We start from the raw sequence: 22,433 nt of genomic DNA on the forward strand, positions 1-22,433 counted from the left end.
CAGAACCAATAGAATATATATATATATATATGTATACACACCTATATATTATAATAGGATATAATAATATGCATTTATTATAAGGAATTGACTCCGGTAATTATGGAGGCTGAGAAGTTCCATGATCAGGTGTCTGCAAACTGGAGACCCAGTAGAAACAATGCTGTAAGTTGCAGTGTGAATACAGAAGATCAACGCCCCAGGCTCTAAGCAGTCAGGCAGAGAGAACAAATTCATCCTTACCTCTCCTTTTGTTCCATTCAGGCCTCCAACAGATTGGAAAGGCCCACTCACATTGAGGAGGGCAATCTGCTTCACTCAGTCTACAAATTCAAATGTTATCTTATCCAGAAACATTCTCACAGACACACCCAGAACAGTGTTTAACCAAATACCTGGGAATCCCCTGTCCTAGTCAAGTTGATACATGAAATTAACCATCACAATAATAAAGTTTTATTGGAATCCATCCATGCTTTTCCATTTACATGGTGTCATCTGTGCTGCTTTCATGCTAAGTAGCAGAGTAGCCTGCAAAGCCAAAAATATTTATTATCTGACTCTTTACAGAAAAAAGTTTACTGATGATATTCCGAGAGAGTGCTTTTTTTTTTTTTTTTTCCGAGAGAGTGCTTTAAAATGTTTAACATCAGTACAAATCACCTAGCATTCTTGCTAAAATGCAAAATTGGATTCAGGAGGCCAAGACCAAGATTCTCTATTTCTAACATGCTCCTGGGTGAGGCCGATGCTGCTTCCCTGCAAACTCTATCCTAGTTCTCAGTTTTTGCTCTTGTCAGTGTCCCTGACTACAATGCCCCAAACTCCTTCTGCCTATACAAATTTCTTTTAGGTCCATCTAACTTAAACCCTGTTACTTCTATGACTTCTCCTAACCATTCCAGCTGACTGTGATTTCTCCTTCCTCATTGCACTTAGTTTACTCCACTCTTTTGGCTTTTTTATGTAATCCGTTTGTTTTGACTCCTGGAGGTGTGACTCTCTTATCTCCCCTCAAAGACTTAAACTCTCTTGAAGTAGGGATCCTGTTTTTAGACATCTGTCACCTGTGATGCTCATAGAGTACCTTACATCTGACAGATATTCTAAAAATATTTATTGACTTAATTACTGTTTCACATCTAGAAAAGACATTTTTTGTTAACAGGATGTCATCACAGTGAGGCAATATTCTTATCCATTCATGTTTTTAGAACTAATTTATTTTTTTCTTTGATAGATTTCAATACATTTCAGTGGTAAGGATCATGTTTCTTCCAAAACAGAGACAATTTTGAAGTATAGTATACATCTTTGAATTGATGTATTAAACCAGGTTATAAAACTGAAATTTTAAACTTGGTTCAAACCTTGAGATGAAAAGTACAACTTAATTATGAACTGAAAAACTGCTTACTGAGCAAATTGACTGGAGGCTAGAGAATTAGAAATGCAATGTTAATTTCACTAGTTTAATAATCTCATTTTCAGAATTTGCTTGAAGAGTTATTGATAAATGACAATAGCCAATCATGTATGAAAGTTTACAGACAATGAAGATGTTTTATTTTGCCATTAAGAATCACACATTTCAAGCTTTTAAAGGGAATTATGTGAGTAGTTAAGTAAGATGAGAAACTTCTGCAGTCATAAAAATTAATCAATTTATTTTGCTCTTTTTCTAATCACTTTAAAGTTTCTACCTGAATTATTTCAGTATATCCCAAGAATAAGAGTGGTACGATTATGAAGCCACTTTCAAGGAATCCTATCAAGATAAAAAGCAATTATAAATGTTTAGCATTTCAAGTCTTCAACACTCTTTACAAATCTTTTTCCCAAAAACAAATGTGATAATTTCACAATTCAATAGATTTTTAGACTTAATAAATACAAATAAATACCTTTTTCATAAAGGTTGTGCCCAAGGAAAAATTCTAAAGCAATTTCATTTGTAAAGCATTATATCATATTTGAATGAAGTACTGGAGTTCTAAATCTTTTCAGGTGCCTATACATATTTTTCTTCTAGTCAACACATTATTTTTGGCTTTTTAACTTATTTCTACTAATTTTCTCATGTTATAGCGAGCAGCATCTGAAGGAAAAAAGCAATCAGCTGATTTGATACATCACAGTTCATCCACATGGTGGAGCTATGTGGCTAGATCCTGGAGACACCAGTTTTCTTATACTCACCGTTTTGAAATAAGTCATGGTAAATCCACCCAACCAAATTTTTTGTTCCTGCATACAGTTTTCTCTGGTACTATTAATTTAGTTCCTTTTTATCTCTTACTTAGCATAGGGCAGTCTTGTTCCATCCCACTCTTCCGTAGCAGTGGTTCTCCAACTTTGGCTGCACATTAGAATCACCTGGGCTGTTTTTAAAAGCCCTTCTCTTTGGGGCCCTACCTGAAACTAATTGAACAGGAATCTTTGTAGGGTGAGGTTTTGCATAGGCAAGTTTCAAGGTTCCACAAGTGATTCAATCTTGAAATCAAGATTGTAAACCAGTGCTCCAAACTACTACTATGAATATCTTTCTAAATTATAAATTTAATCACATCATTCCTCATTAAAATCATTCACTGGCTCCTCAACAACTTTAGGATAAAATCAACTTCCTTAACAAGGCAAACAAGCCCCATCAAAGACTGACCATTGCCTTTCTAAGTGTCATCACCGTCTCCCACCTTCCAACACACAAAGACGTAGCTTGCAGAATTACTTGCAGGCCTCTACAATCACCAGGTTTTTCACTCCTTGAGGCTTGGGCTCATATCCCTAGCAACGAATACAGTAAGCACTAATTAATATTCATTGAATGACTAAATGAATACTGTAAAATGGCTTCATCTTACTTAAGACAGGGATGTTTATTTCTGTCAAACAGCTCCCAAGTGTTTGCTTATTTTTCGTTGCTTGGGCTGCAGAATGTGGCATTGGATTAACCAAAAAATGTTAAGTATATTCTAAAGTAGAAACTGTGTTCTGCCAACTTATTTGATCCAAAGGGAACATTTGAAAGCTTCCCTAGGAATAGCTGCTTCTACGTTGTACTTCTTTTCCATCTAAATTTTTCAACTCTAACATTTGTGTTTAAGTCAACAGCAAAATGGACTGCTTGCCTGTGAGTGATGATGCTTTTCAGTTATTCTTTTTAAATTAGTGGATCCTTGGACTCATGGCTAGTCATTTAGAATCTTTGCTCTTATGATAGTTCTCACCCCAGAAGTGCCAAGAACCTAACTGAACTAGAGTTTCAAGGTTGGATGTCCTTGAAGAGAAGAGGTGTGGTTTGGGGGAAGACCATCTTATCTACTGGGCATGGTAGGGCACAGTGCCTGGTGGCCACAATGCTTTTAGTGGTCCATGAACACGTTTTAATGTCTTTTAAATCAGAATTTCAGGTCAAAGAAAATGTTTTAATGTGAGATAGTAATATACTCATCTTTATGCCAGCAGAGTGATAAAATACAATACAATACATTCTTGGGCCCCAGAATGTCATGTAGCCCTGATTTCAGGGAAACTAGAGAAGGGGTCTCCAGCCCTCAACTGTCTCCCCATTCGTGCCTGCCAGCTGACATAAATGCTTATAGTGGCTACCAGGGAATCTTGGCCTCTTTCAGGCCATCAATATCTATCCCAATACAATTTTGTTTTGCGGGGGAGAGGTGGAGGTCACTGCTGGCACTCATTATGCCAGACAACTTATAAAATGTCCCTCTAGTCATTCCCTTAACCTGCATTTTTACTATGGCATATACCTTTCTTTTGGATAAAAGTGAGGCATTTGGCATGTAGAAACCACTTTTTTTTTGAACTGACACATCTCGATGTTACTCTGATGAAAAGGTGCCAATACTAGCAATAGGTGCAAACAGTCATAAAAAAATACAGTCCTGTCATGTTTACTCAGCCTTCAAAAGCAGTCTTCTAAAATGGCCTCTAGTGAAAGAGGTTGCCAAAGTTTTCAAGTTTATGAAAATGTTTTTGAAAGTGTCCATCATTGCAAAGAGCTCATGTTTAGCTGAGCACCTTTGATATCAAAATCTGTGATTAGAATATGGATGCTATTTGTGTGCAATCCCAAACAAGTGGTTTTGCTTTTCTAATGTAAATTCAAATAGGCTGTTGAATCAATTAACTAGTGTGTCTGTGACATTGGATAGGCTTAATATAGTTTTTTATTAAAGATAAATAATAAAACTCTACTGCCTTTATTGGCCTTATCAGGCAATCCCTCTTTGGTAATAGGAATATTTTAGGGTTCATGATCCTTGATAGCTACAATGTGTTTAGAATATATTTCTTGGCTATATAGAGCATTATTATTATTTTTAACCTCCTGTATCATGCTCAAAAATATGAGGAGGCTCTTAGCTATTTAGGTTCGGACTTCCCAGATGGCATTCAAGTTACATACTTGAGGAACAGTTGAACTTCTTTCTTTGCAAAAACTAAACCAACGATATTGGTAAGATTAGTTCATAATTTTAAAGTAAAGATAGATCTAATCTATTGTTGTGGATATTTGTTTGCTTGGTTTGCCCAGCATCTTTCTCTTCTGGGATTTAAACTTGCCATTCAGCAAAGGTTGCAAATTATAGTACACTGTGCCAAGGAGTGAGCACCTGATAGATATTGTGCCAATCAGACTCCTTCCTAGTAATTTAAAATAAGTTAGAGAGATAGGCCATTTTATCTCAAGTGGTGAAGACATGAGGATATGAATCCAGGAGTTGCCAGTGGTGGTCATTCGGCATGGACTGTGAATTCTAAGCAGAGGAAATAAAAGACAAGAATGAACCAGAGAAAACAAGGCAAGAAACTGAGTCCTGAGGAGGACATTCACATCTCTCCTTCCAATGCCTGATGCCCTTGAAAACCTTGGTTTTTGCAGTTCCTGGTCCATTGTTCCAATCTATGAGCTGATCCAATGTCCTCCAAATACATCCACAAGATACACCCCTCTTCTTTAACACCCTCCTTACCCTAAGCTTCAATCTACCCATATCCTTCAGTAAATATTTTAAAATATTAACTAAGGATGAAACATCAGACATGTTGTTAACTGGTTGAAAAAAATTGAGGATAACAAGATTTTATGATTAAATGAAATAATATACATATATCAAACATTTGATCAGTAGCTGAAATATAATTCAATAAAATGTGAGTTATTATTTTAAAATTATTACTTTCCTGGTTACTTACACATTTTGAGAACTATAATACTTAATAATATGATTATATTATTTTGGAACTCTTAGTTTCACCGGACAAAAAGCTGACTTGGATACATTTTCTACTTATTAGCATAAGTAGCCATTCAAATCATGGAAACCTACCTAGGGCTATCCCTAGGGTGTACAGAGTCCAGGGCAAATATTTTTTTGTTGGGCTTCTATGTGGCTAGTTTGATTTTAAAATGTATTATGAAATTCATAGGCCCATGTAAGTTATAGTGACATATTGATAACAATTTAGGATAACGAGCAGAGAAGAGATTTTTTTTTTATTTGTTTACTGTCCAATCCAGGCACCTGAAAATTCTTCTTAGTATCTGCCAAAGCCTGTGAAGGCTGTGAAGAATTTACCCTCCTTGCAATCTAACATGTTAATTTGTTTCTATTTCAAGGGTGCTAGCAGAAGACAGAAGACTCCTGGTCTAGAGACAAAGGACTTACTGGTTCACAGCATAGAAAACAGCATGATCATCAGCATATTTGTACTGGTTGTTTTGCCAAGTCCCACCAAATGATGCTATGGGCCCAGATGACACCTGCACATGCCGTGGGTTGCATTACAGGAGAGGACCCAAGGGCCAAGAGTGCAGAACTTTTTGAGCAAGTTGCAAATCACTGCAGCAAGCAGCAAACCACTCAGCCCTACCTCCACCTCCAGTCTTGCTGCAGTCACCTTGACCTACTTAGTATGTATGTGACTAGTCTTACAGAAACTGATCAGGAGCTGGGTAACCTTGCAATCTAGCACACAGAGCAACAACATGCAGGATGGCTCAGGGCCCATGGCCAACGGCCTTTCCCAATAATATCCAGGCATTATTTCTTCCTGTTCAGGTTCAGGACCATCTCTTCATGTTCTGTATTGTCAAATGCTTCATTTGTGGCTAATTTCATATCTCTCCTTGAGAAAAAAGGCATTAACGTTGTTACTACCCACGGGTCATAGCTCTTCAGAACCTGCTTATATTGAAAAATATATCTCTTGCCTCTGCAGTTCCGTAATACCATTTATTTAATTCTGGTTACATGATTACTCATGACTGCATCATCCACAGTGCCTTTCATTATTGCCGGCTTCTGAGGACTCCCTTAAATGGTGTCACTATACTTCAATGACTACAATGTAAGCTTTACTCAGCCCATGCAGGAAAATGTGAACAACAATTTATTTTCCACTCATGTTAAATTTACCATTTAGAATGTTATAAACACAGAACAACATGTCTTCCAAACATGTCTTCTCTTGAACTCTTTATGCCACAATCACTGCATTCCTAGAGTGCGATCTCTTTCAGTTTTGACTGCCTGTCTTTCTTCCATACACTGCCATCGGCAAATAGGTAAGGGGCTTGGGGGAGGGGAAGCAGAAGAGTAGTCCAATTTGTGCAAGGAAATTCAATTCAGAAAAGCATGGCATCCATCATCAGAAAGCCACAAATAATAAATGCTGGAGAGGGTGTGGAAAAATGGGAACCATCCTACACTGTTGGTGGGAATGTAAACTGGTACAGCCACTATGGAGAACAGCATGGCAGTTCCTTAAAAAACTAAAAACAGAGCTACCATATGATCCAGCAATCCCACTCCTGGGCATATAGCCAGAGAAAACTGTAATCCAAAAAGATACATGCACCCCAATGTTTCTTGCAGCACCATTTACAATAGCCAGGACATGGAAGCAACCTAAATGTCCATCAACAGAGGAATGGGTAAAGAAGATGTGGTACAATATATACAATGGAATATTACTTAGCCATAAAAAGGAATGAAATAATGCCATTTGCAGCAACATGGATGGACCTAGAGATTATCATACTAAGTGGAGTAAGCCAGACAAAGACAAATATCATATATCGCTTATATGTGGAATCTAAAAAAGGGTACAAATGAACTTATCTACAGAATAGAAATAGTTACAGATGTAGAAAACAAACCTATGGTTACCGGGGGTAAGCGGGGGAGGGACAAATTGGAAGACTGGGATTGACATTTACACACTACTATTAGATAACTAGTAAGGACCTACTCTATAGCCCAGGGAACTCTACTCAATACGCCATAATGGCCTATTTGGGAAAATAATCTAAAAAAGAGCGGATATGTGTATACGTATAACTGATTCACTTTGCTACACATCTGAAACTAAGACAACATTGTAAACAGCTATACCCCAATAAAAATTAAAAAAAAAAAAAGAGCATGGCATTACCTTGATCAAAGGCAAGAGCGATATCCATCTAAATCCCTTGGATAGATAAGTACAACCACCTCCATAGATGTGTCAGACATGTAGCATGAAGTCTGCAGAGGGAACAGGTGACTGCACTAGGGGCCAGTAGCCAGAGGTGCACAGGGTAAAGGGCACCCTTGGATGCTAGACCAGACATGGCATTGTGGTCAGAGCAGAGATGAGTGGGAGCTCATTCACAAGCCCACACACATAGCTCAAGTCCACAGTTTGCCAATGGATCCTTGTTACCCCAGTCTTGAACTTGTCTTATATCTGATGATAGAGTCAACCAACATCTGCTGTTTGTCACTGCCATTCTGACAACCCAATCTCACGTGATCCTGCAAAAAGAAATGCTGTACTGACCATTGGGAGTTATCCACTCACCAGGCCACCCTCCTGAAACAGTGACCAACTCTGGGGTGCAGGACAAGTGAATCAGTGTGAGGCCCAGAGCTCCTCAGGGCATTTGGTTGACTTTACACCTTGGGAAGAAGGTTGGAGAATTCCCCAAAGAAGAGAAATGGGGACTGAAGCCCCTTGTGGTTCATGATTTGAGCTCAGAGAGCACTGTCTTAGTGTTTCAATGTTCCTCTCACTCCTGTTTAAATGCTCATATTTAATATTTGTGTTTTCTAATTTTACATGTGTGTCTCAACTGATTTGTAGTTGCTAATTAAAATAATTCTGTGGTTAATGAGTGGAATTTGGCTATAATAGATGTATTATTTCATTAAACCATTAGACTAACTTGTATTTTTATAATAGTTTGCTGTGATTGTGCCCATTACCTTATTTGCTCCTCACAATAATCATAGGGAATATGATGAGCTGCTTCTGACAGATGAGGAAACTAAGGAAAATTACTTAAGGTTGTCCAAGGTTACATGTTTGGTGTTACAGTCATGAGCAGAACTGGGCTTGCTGGACCTCCTCATCTGATGCTCTTGCTCTCTTAGTAACTACCACTTGCTTTCCCCAGGCACACCTGTCATGAGTAAGGTTAGTATTTATTCTGAGTCTTTTCCAGTGTTCACTACATCAAAGAAGATAACATGTCATTTTTCTTTCTTTCTTGATGCCTCTACCGCTTCAAGGGAATATAGTTTTAATATTCAATAGTGAATATTAAATACACCTATTAAACATGATATATGACAAGAAATCTATATCCTGCATTAAGAATTTTATTGTTACTCAACATTCTGATATGTATGTCAATGCAATGAACACAGTGGATCCTCCTTGCCAGTCACCTATTAACCACCTAAATCTCACAGCTTCTCAGGGCTGCAGGTAGGAGGACCTTGCTGCATGTCAGATTTGATGCCCTCATGCCCCTTTCTTAAGTCTGCATAAAGAACAAAGAGTATTAGTATCCTTATGGGCTTGGTAACTGATAAGCAGAGCTCTGCTCCACATTTTCAAAAGAAGTGATGCTGTCACACCTGCCCTCCGGGTTCCAGCACAGCTTCTTGTCACTGTATAAGATCCTAGGGAACTGACAGGTTCATGATGATCTCCTAGGTGTGCAGGCCGACTTTATACAGTTAGGGGGTGGTACAACATAGTGGGGTACAGCAAGAGTTCTGGAATTGACGAAACTGAGCAGACTCTTACTTTATTTACTAATTGTGGGTTATGGTCAAGTCATGTGTTTAACATCCATTTGTACTCACATCAACATGTATTTTTCCAACAGAATTTCCCAAATGAAAACCATTTCGCTTTCCTCTTGAAATGACTTGAAACGCTGGCTTCTTTGGCATCAAAATCTCCAAGGTTCTAACAGTGGTTTTAGGATAGCCCATGTTCATCAGCAGAAGGTTGGGACAGAAGTAAGATCAGTGAGTTCTGGGAACAAAAGTTCAACGTTCTACACTATTTCTTTCTAGTTCTTTTTTCCCCTCCCCTTTTTGATGGTAAAAGTTCAGTTTTAAAAACATTTTTTGTCATTAATAATTAGTGATGTTGAGCATCTTCCTCACACCAGTCAGAATGGCCATCATCAAAAAGTCTACAAACAATACTTGCTGGAATGGGTGTGGAGAAAAGGGAACCCTCCTACACTATTAGTGGGAATGCAAACTGATTGAGCCACTATGGAGAACAGTATGGAGGTTCCTTAAAAAACTAAAAATAGAGCTACCATATGATCCAGCAATCCCACTCCTGGGCATATAGCCAGAGAAAACTGTAATTCAAAAAGATACATGCACCCCAATGTTCCTTGCAGCACCATTTACAATAGCCAGGACATGGAAGCAACCTAAATGTCTATCAACAGAGGAATGGATAAAGAAGATGTGGTATACATATACAATGGAATATTATTCAGCCATAAAAGGGAATGAAATAATGTCATTTGTAGCAACATGGATGGACCTAGAGATTGTCATACTGAATGAAGTCAGACAGAGAAAGACAAATATCATATGACATCACTCTTTTGTGGAATCTAAAAAAAGGGTACAAATGAACTTATCTACAAAGCAGAAATAGAGTTACAGATGTAGAAAACAAACCTATGGTTACCGGGGATAAGCAGGGGAGGGATAAATTGGAAGATTGGAATTGACATATACACACTACTCTATATAAAATAGGTAACTAATAAGGACCTACTGTATAGCACAGAGAACTCTACTTGATACTCTGTAATGGCCTATATGGGAAAACAGTAAAAAACAGAGTGCATATATGTATATGTATAACCGATTCACTTTGCTGTACACCTGAAACTAACACAACATTGTAAATTAACCATACTCCAATAAAAATTTAAAAAAACATTTTTTTCCATGATACCTAATGTAGCATATAGGAAGAAGAGGCATGGCCGGCAATGATGTACATTAGAAAAAACAGATGCGAGAATTTACTTTGACATTTTTTTTTAATCATGTTGATGCACTTTAGGTCCCCCTCAGGAAAATGATGCTACTTGCTAATGTCCTTTGCAGAAGATGTGTGTGAGAAAAGTGGTGCATGCCTATCGTCTTTATGATCCTACTTTTTCCTTACTTCTATATCACAACCAAAGTGATTAAGTCAATCTGGATTTATTAAAGGGTTAACAAAAACTAAAAGTAATGGAGAAAGAATTGTAAATGAGTATGTTCGATATGGCTTTCCCTTAGTCCAAAGGGAAAGCACCCAAGAATTCTCACCTTTCTTGAGGGTGCTCTTGGGAAGGTATCCCAGTTCCCAACCTCATTCTATCCCCAGATTTTTAAGAGTTTCTCCTTTACAATCTCTCCAATAACTGTTAGAAACTCTGTATATTATCCACAAGGGCTAGTTTTACTCAAGAATCTATTTCCTTCACTTCCAGAAGGAAACAGATTCTGGAGTATTCTTCCCAGTGTGAGTTAGAATAATCCCATGGGAGCTCAGGAAGGAAGTTCCAATTTGGCATTCACAGCCCACATCTCATAGAAAGGTCCAAGCTTTGTCTCTAAGAGTCTCCTAAATGGTGTGAGTTGAAGATGGGCATCTTCACTCAATGTTCAGTGAGTAGCTGTTGAATCATACACACACACACACACACACACACACACACACACACACACACTCTCTCTCTCTCTCTCTCTCACTCAGTCACATATGCACATACCCCTGTCCAAAGGCAAATATTAATGTTCATGGATAGGAAAGACCAAACCCATAAAGAGGAAGAGGACTGATTTCCTTCCCTATAATTTTTCCCATTATCCAAAATTTTTCTTAGCATTAATTCTTTTCATTTACCTCTCATTTTCATTTAACTCCCATTTCCAAATTGTGTCTCCGAAAGCTACTAGAGATTAGTAAGTAACTGATTCATGTTTCTTATGGCTGCTTCCTTAGCTATGTATGACAAAACCAAAACACGGACATTATTGCTCATAAAAAATGTACCATTCCTCTCTCTGGTCTGGGGGTGGGGTGGCGGGTAGACGTAGTGAAGAGGCAAGAAGTGGGATGAGAGGTTTCATTTTTTCTAGTTAATAACTGTAGAACCGAATTGTTTTGGCTAATGAACTTACAGGGATGATGTTTGAAGTAATAGCCAAATAAAATTTGTTTTTTAGGAATACTGGAAACTAAACTCTTTGGGTACTTAACAGTATAAGGTAAGCACTAAACTCGATACTGAATTTTAGCTATGCAACTGTAACCCTTTTAACACAAATGTAGTTAACAGGCAGAACCAATTATTTGCATTTTGTTAAAGGATAAACTTCTCTTAAATGATAAATTTAATTACTGAAATAACAATGAAGAAGTAATGTCATTTGAGACTAGAAGAACTCAGAGAGTGTCTGTGAATCTGCTATATTAAAGAGTATTTTGTGGGACTTCCCTGGAGGTCCAGTGGTTAAGAATCCGCCTTCCATTGGTAGTCTGATAGGGACTGCATTGAGTAGTATAGTCATTTTCACAATGTTGATTCTTCCAATCCAAGAACATGGTATATCTCTCCATCTGTTTGTATCATCATTAATTTTTTTCATCAGTGTCTTATAGTTTTCTGCATACAGATCTTTTGTCTCCTTAGGTAGGTTTACTCCTAGGTATTCTATTCTTTTTGTTGCAATGGTAAATGGGAGTGTTTCCTTAATTTCTCTTTCAGATTTTTCATCATTAGTGTATAGGAATGCAAGAGATTTCTGTGCATTAATTTTGTATCCTAATACTCTACCAAATTCATTGATTAGCTCTAGTAGTTTTCTGGTAACATCTTTAGGATTCTCTATGTATAGTATCATGTCATCTGCAAACAGTGACAGTTTTACTTCTTTTCCAATTTGGATTCCTTTTATTTATTTTTCTTCTCTGATTGCTGTGGCTAAAACTTCCAAAACTATGTTGAATAATAGTGGTGAGAGTGGGCAACCTTCAACAGATGAATAGATAAAGAAGATGTGGCATATATATGCAATGGAATATTACTCAGCCATAAAAAGAAACAAAATTGAGTTATTTGTACTGAGGTAGATGGACCTAGAGTCTGTCATACAGAGTGAAGTCAGAAAGAGAAAACCAAATACCATATGCTAACACATATATATGGAATCTAAAAAGAAAAAAATGGGTTCTAATGAACCTAGGGGCAGGACAGGAATAAAGATGCAGATGCTGAGAATGGACTTGAGGACACAGGGAGGGGGAAGGGTAAGCTGGGATGAAGTGAGAGAGTAGCATTGACATATATACATTACCAAATGTAAAACAGATAGCTGGTGGGAAGCAGCTGCACAGCACAGGGAGATCAGCTTGGTGCTTTGTGACCACCTAGAGGGGTGAGATAGGGAGAATGAGAGGGAGGTACAAGAGGGAGGGGATATGGGGATATATGTATACATATAGCTGATTCACTTTGCTATACAGCAAAAACTAACACAACATTGTAAAGCAATTATACTCCAATAAAGATGTTAAAAAAAAAAAAAAAAGAATTTGCCTTCCTATGCAGGGGACACAGGTTCGATCCCAGGTCAGGAAACTAAGATCCCACAAGCTGCTGGGCAACTAAGCCTGCGTGCTGCAACTACAGAGCCCATGCACTCTGGAGCCCTCCGGCCACAACTACAGAGCCCACGTGTTCGGGAGCTCACGCGCCAGAACTAGAGAGCCCACGCACGGCAACCAAGAGCCCGGACACCACAATGAAAGATCCTGCATGCAGCAACTAAGACCCGACACAGCCAAAAATAAATAAACAAATAAATTTAAAAAGTAGAGTATTTTCTATTTTTCATGTGAATTTCCCTTATATAGAAACATTGCTGTTAATTTTTGACACGCAAAATCATAGAAAGAGCAAGGAATTGACTAGCTAGCTGACAAATATCAGGGCAAAAAACAAGAGATGTAATTATAGCTCAAGGTGTTGTCTAATTTTCCCATAGCAAGTAACACAACTTCCTGAAATCAGGGCCAAATGAAATCTAAATGTTATACTTGGCCAGGGAGATATAAAGTTCCTTTGATATTATATCATCCTTTAAACCTTTTAGAAATGTAACATAAAATAATAACTGAACTTAAGATTTTCACCTTAACTCTTATTCTGGGGTCAGATATAAAGGTTGATTTTTTTTTACTAAGTTATTGATTTCAGAAATTTATATTTCCATCACTCTGTGTTTGGGATAACTGTGTACATATTTTATCATCTCTTTTCTTGCACTAATATATTTTTGTGTGAAAAACTCTTGCCCTTTCACTGATATATATCATGACTGCATAAAATTTTGAGTGTTTTTCACACAAGCTTCTCAGATTTTAACTATCTGTCCTGGACGTTTGTATATTCCAGGCAGATCCTCTTTTAAATGGTTTGGTCCTATTTATGGGATGGAATGGTTTGGGTTTCTGGTGCAAAGTAAATAACGCAGAGATATATCTTGTAAAAATGAACAACAGACCAAAATCAAATATCTATTCAAGCCTATCCTCTGTGTTATTAATTAATCTAGCCAGTTAATATAAGTTAAGCACTTATAAAAGTGGCATGTAGTCAGAGCCCAAGAACTGCTAGGCTCAAGCAGCTGTGATCCCCCACCCCCGACATAACTGTAAAATAATATTTTTGAACCACTGCCGTGGTTTTCAACTTAAGCATTATCTGGTGATCTTCAAAATTCTCCAGGTTAGGCTTCACCCCAATCAATTAAATTAAAAATTTGGCTGGTAGGACTAAGACATCAATTTTTTGCCAACACTTTATTTCAAAATAAAATATGTCAAGCCTACATAATATCCACTAGAATAGTAAATTAACGTCCACATTCCCTTGCAACGTTTGCTTTAGCTCTCTATGTAAGTATTAATATATATATTTTTACTCTTGAAACATTTGAGAGTAACTTACTCTCAAATTATGAAATTTTACCTCCAAATGTTTTCTCATGTAACTTGAAGAATAGGACATTTTTCTATATAAGCACAACACAGTGATTACACTCAGGAAATCTAACAATGATATATCATTTTCTGATATATGGTCCATATTCAAAGTTCTCCACTTATCCCAATTATGTCCTTTATAGCATTTTTTTCTTTTTAAATCAGGCTCCAGTCAAAGATCTCACATTATATTAATTTGCCTTGTCTTTTTTTTCTCCTTTAATCTAGAACAGTTCTCCAGCCTGTCACTGATCTTCATGAAATTCAGTTTGTCCTTCAACTTGGATTTGTATGGTTTATCTTCATGATTAGATCTGGTTAAACAGTTTTGGCAAGAAGACTATTTCCCTATATGAGGTCACGCGATGTTGCTTGTCCTATTATTGGTGATATTAGCTCTGATCCCTTGGTTGAAAGTTTCTACAATAAAATGTACCCTTTTTACTTTGTGATTTATAACTTGATAAATGGGGTGACACTTTGAGACTGGATCAACATCCTGTTTCCCAAAAACCTGATGGTTTTAGCACCCATTGCTAATTCTCGCCTGAATCAATTATTACAATGGTTTTGGTAAAAATGATGATTTTCAAAATGCTTATTATGCCTTCTACATTTATAAGTTGGTATTCTAAAGAAATCTAAAGAACTGCTTTCTTTAAGAAACAAGTGAGATCCTCAGGACTGGAGATGGAAGGTGCAGAGACAAATGATTTATTTTTTCCTCTGGTAGTTTAAGTTTCTCTTTTTTTTTTTTTTTGCGGTACGTGGGCCTCTCACTGTCGCGGCCTCTCCCGCTGTGGAGCACAGGCTCCGGACGCGCAGGCCCAGCGGCCATGGCTCACGGGCCCAGCCGCTCAGCGGCATGTGGGATCTTCCCGGACCAGGGCACGAACCCGTGTCCCCTGCATCGGCAGGCGGACTCCCAACCACTGCGCCACCAGGGAAGTCCTTAAGTTTCTCTTTATCTCACTTCAGTTTGCAGTCTCTTCTTCAAATCTCGCTTTTGGGGGTTTTGGAGAAATTTTCTTTTCCTAAGAGAATCTTTGCTAGGAAAAGTATTTTTCAAGCTTCTTGCATTGAAATTCATAAGAATACAAAATTCCTCTGGTGTTATTATTATTTTTTAACTAGAAACCTGATCCTATTCTATGTATTCGTCCTTGGTCACTTGGTATAGAAGCAACTCCTTGGCATGGGATACTAGGCTTCTACTTGCCTCTTCTGCCTCAGTTTCCAGCCCCCAGGCTCCAGCCATCTGGAATTACTTCTTGTCATAGATGTCTCTCTGGCATGACAGACTGTTGTCTTCACCTGAAATGATGTGACCTCACTTTTTCGGCCAGTGAACTTCTACCCAGTCTCCCAAATGCAGCTCCTCTATGAACCCTCTTTTTTGACATCCCCTTCACCAAGCAGAGCCGATCATTCCTCCCTTTTTACCCCTTTACAACTGACCCTTCAATAGATGTCCTTCTATTAGAGCACTTACACTGTTTTTTTTTTTTTTTTTCCCATGGTCCCTGCCCTTTGCGATTGTGGGCTCTTTGAGGTAAGAAACTTTCTTAATCACGTTATTTCTCTAGTTTTGAGCCCAGAGCTTTAAACATAGCAGTACTTCATAAATATCTAACAAATGAATGAACGCTCACAAACCCAATTATTAATTCCATAGTGGTGAGGACCTAGGTAGTGTTCAATACATTCCAGTTCTCTAAAATGTTGTTTCTTGAGCTTTAGTCATGTTTGTGGCCATATCTGATATCCCATGTTATAATATTTTAGTTTAAAATTATTATTTTTATTTTATTTTATTTTATTTTATTTTGCGGTACACGGGCCTCTCACCCTTGTGGCCTCTCCCGCTGTGGAGCACAGGCTCCGGACGCGCAGGCTCAGCGGCCATGGCTCACGGGCCCAGCCACTCCGCGGCATGTGGGATCTTCACGGACCGGGGCACGAACCCGTGTCCCCTGCATCGGCAGGCGGACTCTCAACCACTGCGCCACCAGGGAAGCCCTAAAATTATTATTTTTAAAACAGAAATGTTCGGGCTTCCCTGGTGGCGCAGTGGTTGAGAGTCCGCCTGCCGATGCAGGGGACACGGGTTCGTGCCCAGATCTGGGAGGATCCCACATGCCGCGGAGCACCTGGGCCCGTGAGCCATGGCCGCTGAGCTTGCGCGTCTGGAGCCTGTGCTCCACAACGGGAGAGGCCACAACGGTGAGAGGCCCACGTACCACAAAAAAAAAAAAAAAAACAGAAATGTTTGTTTTTCAACCCTATCCAAAGCAACATTAACTATGGCATGGTTTTGATGTGATAGTTTATTTTTTCTAATGTACATTATAATGTATTCATAACAATTAAAGATTTTTCTTTTGGCTGCCTCGCACGGCTTTCAGGATCCTAGTTCCCTGGCCAGGGATTGTACTTGGGCCACGGCAGTGAAAGTGCAAAGTCCTCACCACTGGACCGCCAGGGAATTCCCACAATTAAAGATTTTTAAACAGCCTGTCTCTATAGCACCTAAAATCAACTTTTCTGCCTGCAATGGTACACATATTATTCTTTTGGAAAATGTCTTCAGTATAAAGCTTAGGCAAGTCTTAAAAACACACAGCACAGCACATTTTGTAGCTATGAAGTAGATTTTATGACATTTGAGTTTAGAAAACCAACAAAAATTTATAGGCCAAATGAGTCTCCTATTCTTGATACTTAAAGTTAGATTCAAGAGATATATTGCCTAAACAACATTTTTACTGGGCCACCACATTTTTATTAGCTTCATCCACTCTTCCTAATATCACAACAGTTGCTCTAGTGGTAGGAAAAATCATCCAGATTTGCCAGATCAGTCAATCAAATCACTGCACATACACTTATACACATATGTGTATGTTAGGTGATGTACAGAATACTTAAAAGCATAAACTCAACAGTTGCCTTCAAGGAATGTGGCATGTAATTGGCTATATTAGTATATTAAAGATATTTAATCAGATGATTACATACTAAGTGTAGTATAGAAGAAGAATACAGGATTTTATAATAAGACACAGAAGTATTTCCACCTAGGTAAGTCAAGGAAGCCTTGATGGAGTTGACATTTGATCTGAGAATTAAAAGGATGGATAAGATTTAGATAGGCAACTCTGAGATACAGTTCCACAATAGAAAAAAGTGTGTCCAGTGGATTGTGAATAGACTCATTTGATTGATTCATTTATTCACTCAATCATTTAATTATGCATTAAACAACTACATATTGAGCACTAGGTGTGTGCCAGGTGTTCAAGCAGACTCTGAGATAAAATGGTAAAGAAAATGGGCACAGTATCCGCCATCTTGGAGTTAGAGTAGGGCGTGGTGAGGGGAATAGGAAATAAGGCTGGAGCTTGACCACAGGGACTTGCTGTATTAAAGACTTTTGTCTTTATTGTAAGAGCAACGGGAAAGAACAGAAGGATTTTAAGCCAGATGGTGACATGATCAGATTTGTGTTTGGAAAATAATTCTGGCTGTAGTATGGAGAATGATGGATTGGTTGGCAACTACAGTGGCTACAGGTCTTTGGAGACTAATAGAATAAAATCAAGAGATGATGGTATTCTAGACCAAGACTACTGTGGTAGAGCTAGAGAGAAACAGAAGGAGGAGTGTATTTAGGAAGTAAGACCAACATGATTTGATGATGAATTGGATATGTGGGATGGGCAGGAAGAAATGTCAAGGACAAACTGGTTTCTGGCTGGCACAACCAAATGGATGCTAGGACTATCCACTGATATGGAACATTGGAACAGAAAAAAATTTAGCAGAAAATTATGAGTTCAGGTTCCACTTAAGGTGTCTTTGAGACATCCGGGAGATTACTTAATAGATGTATATATTTATAGGTTTGGAAATCCAAGGAGATGTAAATTTGTGAGTTAACTGGTATGTCATCTTGGTTTCTCTGAGAATCAGATGCTGATTTGGAGTTACAAAGAAGGATTTATTGATCAGAGACGTGGAGGGTTGATAATGCCTGTGAAAGGTAAAGGAGTGAAGAAAAAAATAAAAATGGTCATGGAACACTTTCACACCATGATGTTGATCTGACACCAGGCAGGATAGAGGAAGAATTGGGCAGTGAGAGCCTTAGGATGACAAAGTCCTGGCCAACTCAGTGCTGAGCCCCAGATTAAAGATTGACCACTAGAAGAGTCCCTCATAGGGCAGAAGGCCCTCATCACAGGCTGGGTGCTCCCCAAGAAAAGCATGGCCTTGGCTCAGATACTGTGGTGAGTTCTGAAAGGACTGCAGCTGGAGGCTCTCACGTAACAGTCCTCCTCACTGCTGAATGACAGGCTCTTTCTTGAACAGAGACCTGAGTGTCGCACCTTCCTGAATTTCACATCTAGCATAGGTGCTGGCTGGAGACATGTATGTGGTAAAGATGCCCTATCAAGAAAACTGAATGTGAGAAAATAAAGAAGGGTTTATTGAAGAATGATTGTATTTAGGTGAAAAGTGGAAAAGTTAGGTGAAAACCATGTTCTGAAGTATTATAATGACAAATAAGAGGTTTGACTGATGCATTTATACACTTATGTATTTTTCAAATTGTTCAAGAGTAATTAAGTCTGTTTCTACAAATATGTTCAGTATAATAATAAAATAAAATTTAAATTTTAATGAAGAAAACAGGACAAAAAGAATAATGAGAGTAGGTGAAAACAATGCAGCATGAGTAAGTTCTTTCAAAAATCACGTCATAAAATTATATACACTGAGTAGAAGTGAAAACATGGCTCTGAAACTTCTAGTTGCCAACAAACAAGGAAAATATAATCAGCTATGATTCGCAGTGTACATGAGACAAAAACAAATCAATTGCTTAAGAGAAACCCTTTTTTTTTTTTCTCTGATACCAAGATGAGGAAGGACCTATGGGTCTTCATAAAGAGCACACCACATAAGGAACTGAGCAACATCTTCACAATAATTTTTACAACAAACACATAACCCTGATTCTTAAATTTTCCTCCAGGATGACTAACACAATTCTATGTGGGGGCCTAATGACTAATTCAGAAAGAGATTTAACAGAATTTAGAGGCGGAAAAAATAGACTGAACGTCCTAGAGACAATCCAAAATGGATTAGGATTGAAATAATCTCATAAAAATCTGAGGAGCCTGGTCAGAAGAATAAGCCACCCTACTTCCCATAGAATTGCCTTGAGGGGCTATCAGTGAACCAAACCAATAATTTAATCAAGAAGTAGATTTTGTTTCTTTGAGTTACACAAACAAGAACAGCTTGCCCTAAACATTGCCTGCCTTTGACCATGGTTGCAGAAATATCAGCATTAAAAAAAAGTAAAACAGTGAGCTAAATATTTATCTCTTTTTTAAAAGAAAATATTTTAAAAGAAACCCTCCTACTCTCAATAAAGTGTTCGTAGGACATATAACCTATGGTATTTTTAGCTCCACTTCATGAAATCCTCATATGAAACCATCTATATTTAAGATTTTCTCCTGATTAAAATTTTTTCTGTAGTGGTTTTAAATTGTGTCAACAAATTCTATGATTCTCCCTTCAGGATGTGGAGCTTAATTCCTCTTCTTATTTAGTGACTCCCTTCTAATGAATACAATACAGCCCAAGTGATGATTTGTTTTAGGGAATATTCTTCTTAAATATATTTAGTAAATATGATGTGTTCTCTTTAAATTTTAGTCAATAGATATATCCTTCCTAGCAGTATATTAAGAAATATTTAAACCTTTGAAAGCAGAGAGTAACAACTGATTTGATCTCCTTATATTTTGATATATTGAATACATTCTTAAATAAAATCATTAATATAATTCTGTGAATGTCATTTTATGAGCCAGAATGGCATAGTATGTCCAACTCTGCAGCTTTGGCTGTGTAACCTTGGGAACGTTACTCAACGGGACTGTGCCTCTGTTTTCTTCTCTAAAAATGGGGATACTAATAGAATATAACTTATAGGATAGTTGTGAAGAGTATATAAATTAATTTATATTAAGTAATCAAAATACTGCCTGACAAATTGTAAGTCCTCCATAAATGTTAGGGGGAAAAAAGATTGATTCAGTAGATGTATAAAAAATTCATTTTCATTAAATATATTCTAAAAGAATATTTCTTAAAGCAAGTTTTTGGTAAATTTGATCGACGGAACAGTCAATTTTGTGAGTCAGGAATTGGTTATTCAGTAACTGATTTTTTTTTTTTTTTTAATTTTATTTTATGGTATGCGGGCCTCTCACTGTTGTGGCCTCTCCCGCTGCGGAGCACAGGCTCCGGACGCGCAGGCTCAGCGGCCATGGCTCACGGGCCCAGCCGCTCTGCGGCATGTGGGATCTTCCCGGACCGGGGCACGAACCCGTGTCCCCTGCATCGGCAGGCGGACTCTCAACCACTGCGCCACCAGGGAAGCCCTCAGTAACTGATTTTTATCGTTTAATTTTATATTAATTTCTATGCTATCTGTTGATGATGATTATTTATGTATTTATTGTTTGTGATTGTGCTTTAAAATTTTATTTCTCCAAAAATCATGCCGTAGATGTCGTACATGATTAAATATGTAATCACTATTTTAAAAGGCAGTAATCAGTATAAAAAGTCCTTGAAGATTTCAAGAACTGGTATTCAGAGCATATATGGTTAGAAATCTGATTCATCGACCAACCAGAGAAGGTTTCTCTGATATTTTACATCCCTAACTGAAAAATGAAATATTAAGAACATTTTATTATATTATTTTCACACTTGAATATAAAGATGCCGAAATAGATACGGAAGGTATGAGTTATAAGTAAAGTACAGGAGTTTGCTGAAGAAAAAAGTTAAGACTCAGACACCCTGAGTCCGCTAGATGACAAGTAATCCAGGGTCACAAAAACATCTTCATCTTTGCAGTACTGTACAATGTTTCCTAATTGCATTTAATAGAAAATTTTTATCAGATCATTCTTTAAGGGAATGAGAACACAAATCTCTGCCTTGTTTGATTTTGTTGGTAGCCCAGTGCACACTGGACATTAATTAATAGTTAATAGCTGAACAATTCAGGCAGCCTGTTTTGGATCCAAAAATATTCTTAAAGATGGGAAAGCCATATTAACGACAGTAAGCTGTAATATCCAGCTGGTTCTGCTGATCCCAAATCACAGGATTTTTGCTTTGCAAGGGGCTCTGTAAATCATCTAGCCCAAACCTTCAATTGAGGCTACTTAAGGGAAGTTTTTAGAGACTTCAAAGGCTTCATAAGACCATATATTTGCTAGGACTACTTATTACAGCTAAATGCTCCAAGGCTTTTGAATGTACCCATGTACTGAAGAAATTATTCAGCTCGTTGAAGGTCACTTATTAAAATGTGGCTCTGGGCTACTTGGAGAGAAAGAAAAGTGTAAAAGGCAAGGAGAGGCTGGAGGAAACTCTCATGTCAGGTAACTGCGGCTGCTGCCCAGGCTGTGGTTGGGTGTGCAAGGATGATTTTAGACACAATACACAGGCTTCCAGTTCACCAGGAGACAAGGCATACTTGATTGTCACACATGAACATGATGCTACTACAGTCTTCCAAGTTATGGAATTGTTTTACCATTTTCTTTAGCCTTTTTTCCCCCAAAGGAAACACTGGGTTTGAGAAACTTCATCTAAAGAAATTGATGACCTGAATATCATGGATATTTACTGTTACATAATACTTGGAAAACTGAGACCCAAAGGGTCTAGTCTTGCATTGGTGTAGCATTTCGAGAACATCCTAAACAGGGATTCCAATCTTCTTACACATCCCTTCTCCCCTCCAGCCTCTTATGCTCCCTGAGTTTACCGTCCATCCTACTGTGCTTTCCTACAAGGAACCCACCAGACACTTCACTACCTCCCACCACTGTCAGCCTCCTGTGAAAGGTAGTTTGTCTTTTACTGTTTCCCTCAAGACTTGACTGAGTGGATTTAGACCTCTTTCTCTCGGAGAGCAGGGAGCAGGGGAAGCTAAATGGGATATGACCAAA

Source organism: Delphinapterus leucas, chromosome 3, assembly GCF_059928025.1.
Source record: "Delphinapterus leucas isolate spDelLeu-1000000601 "Yukka" chromosome 3, BTC_Dleu_Yukka2, whole genome shotgun sequence".
Classification (NCBI taxonomy): Eukaryota; Metazoa; Chordata; class Mammalia; order Artiodactyla; family Monodontidae; genus Delphinapterus; species Delphinapterus leucas.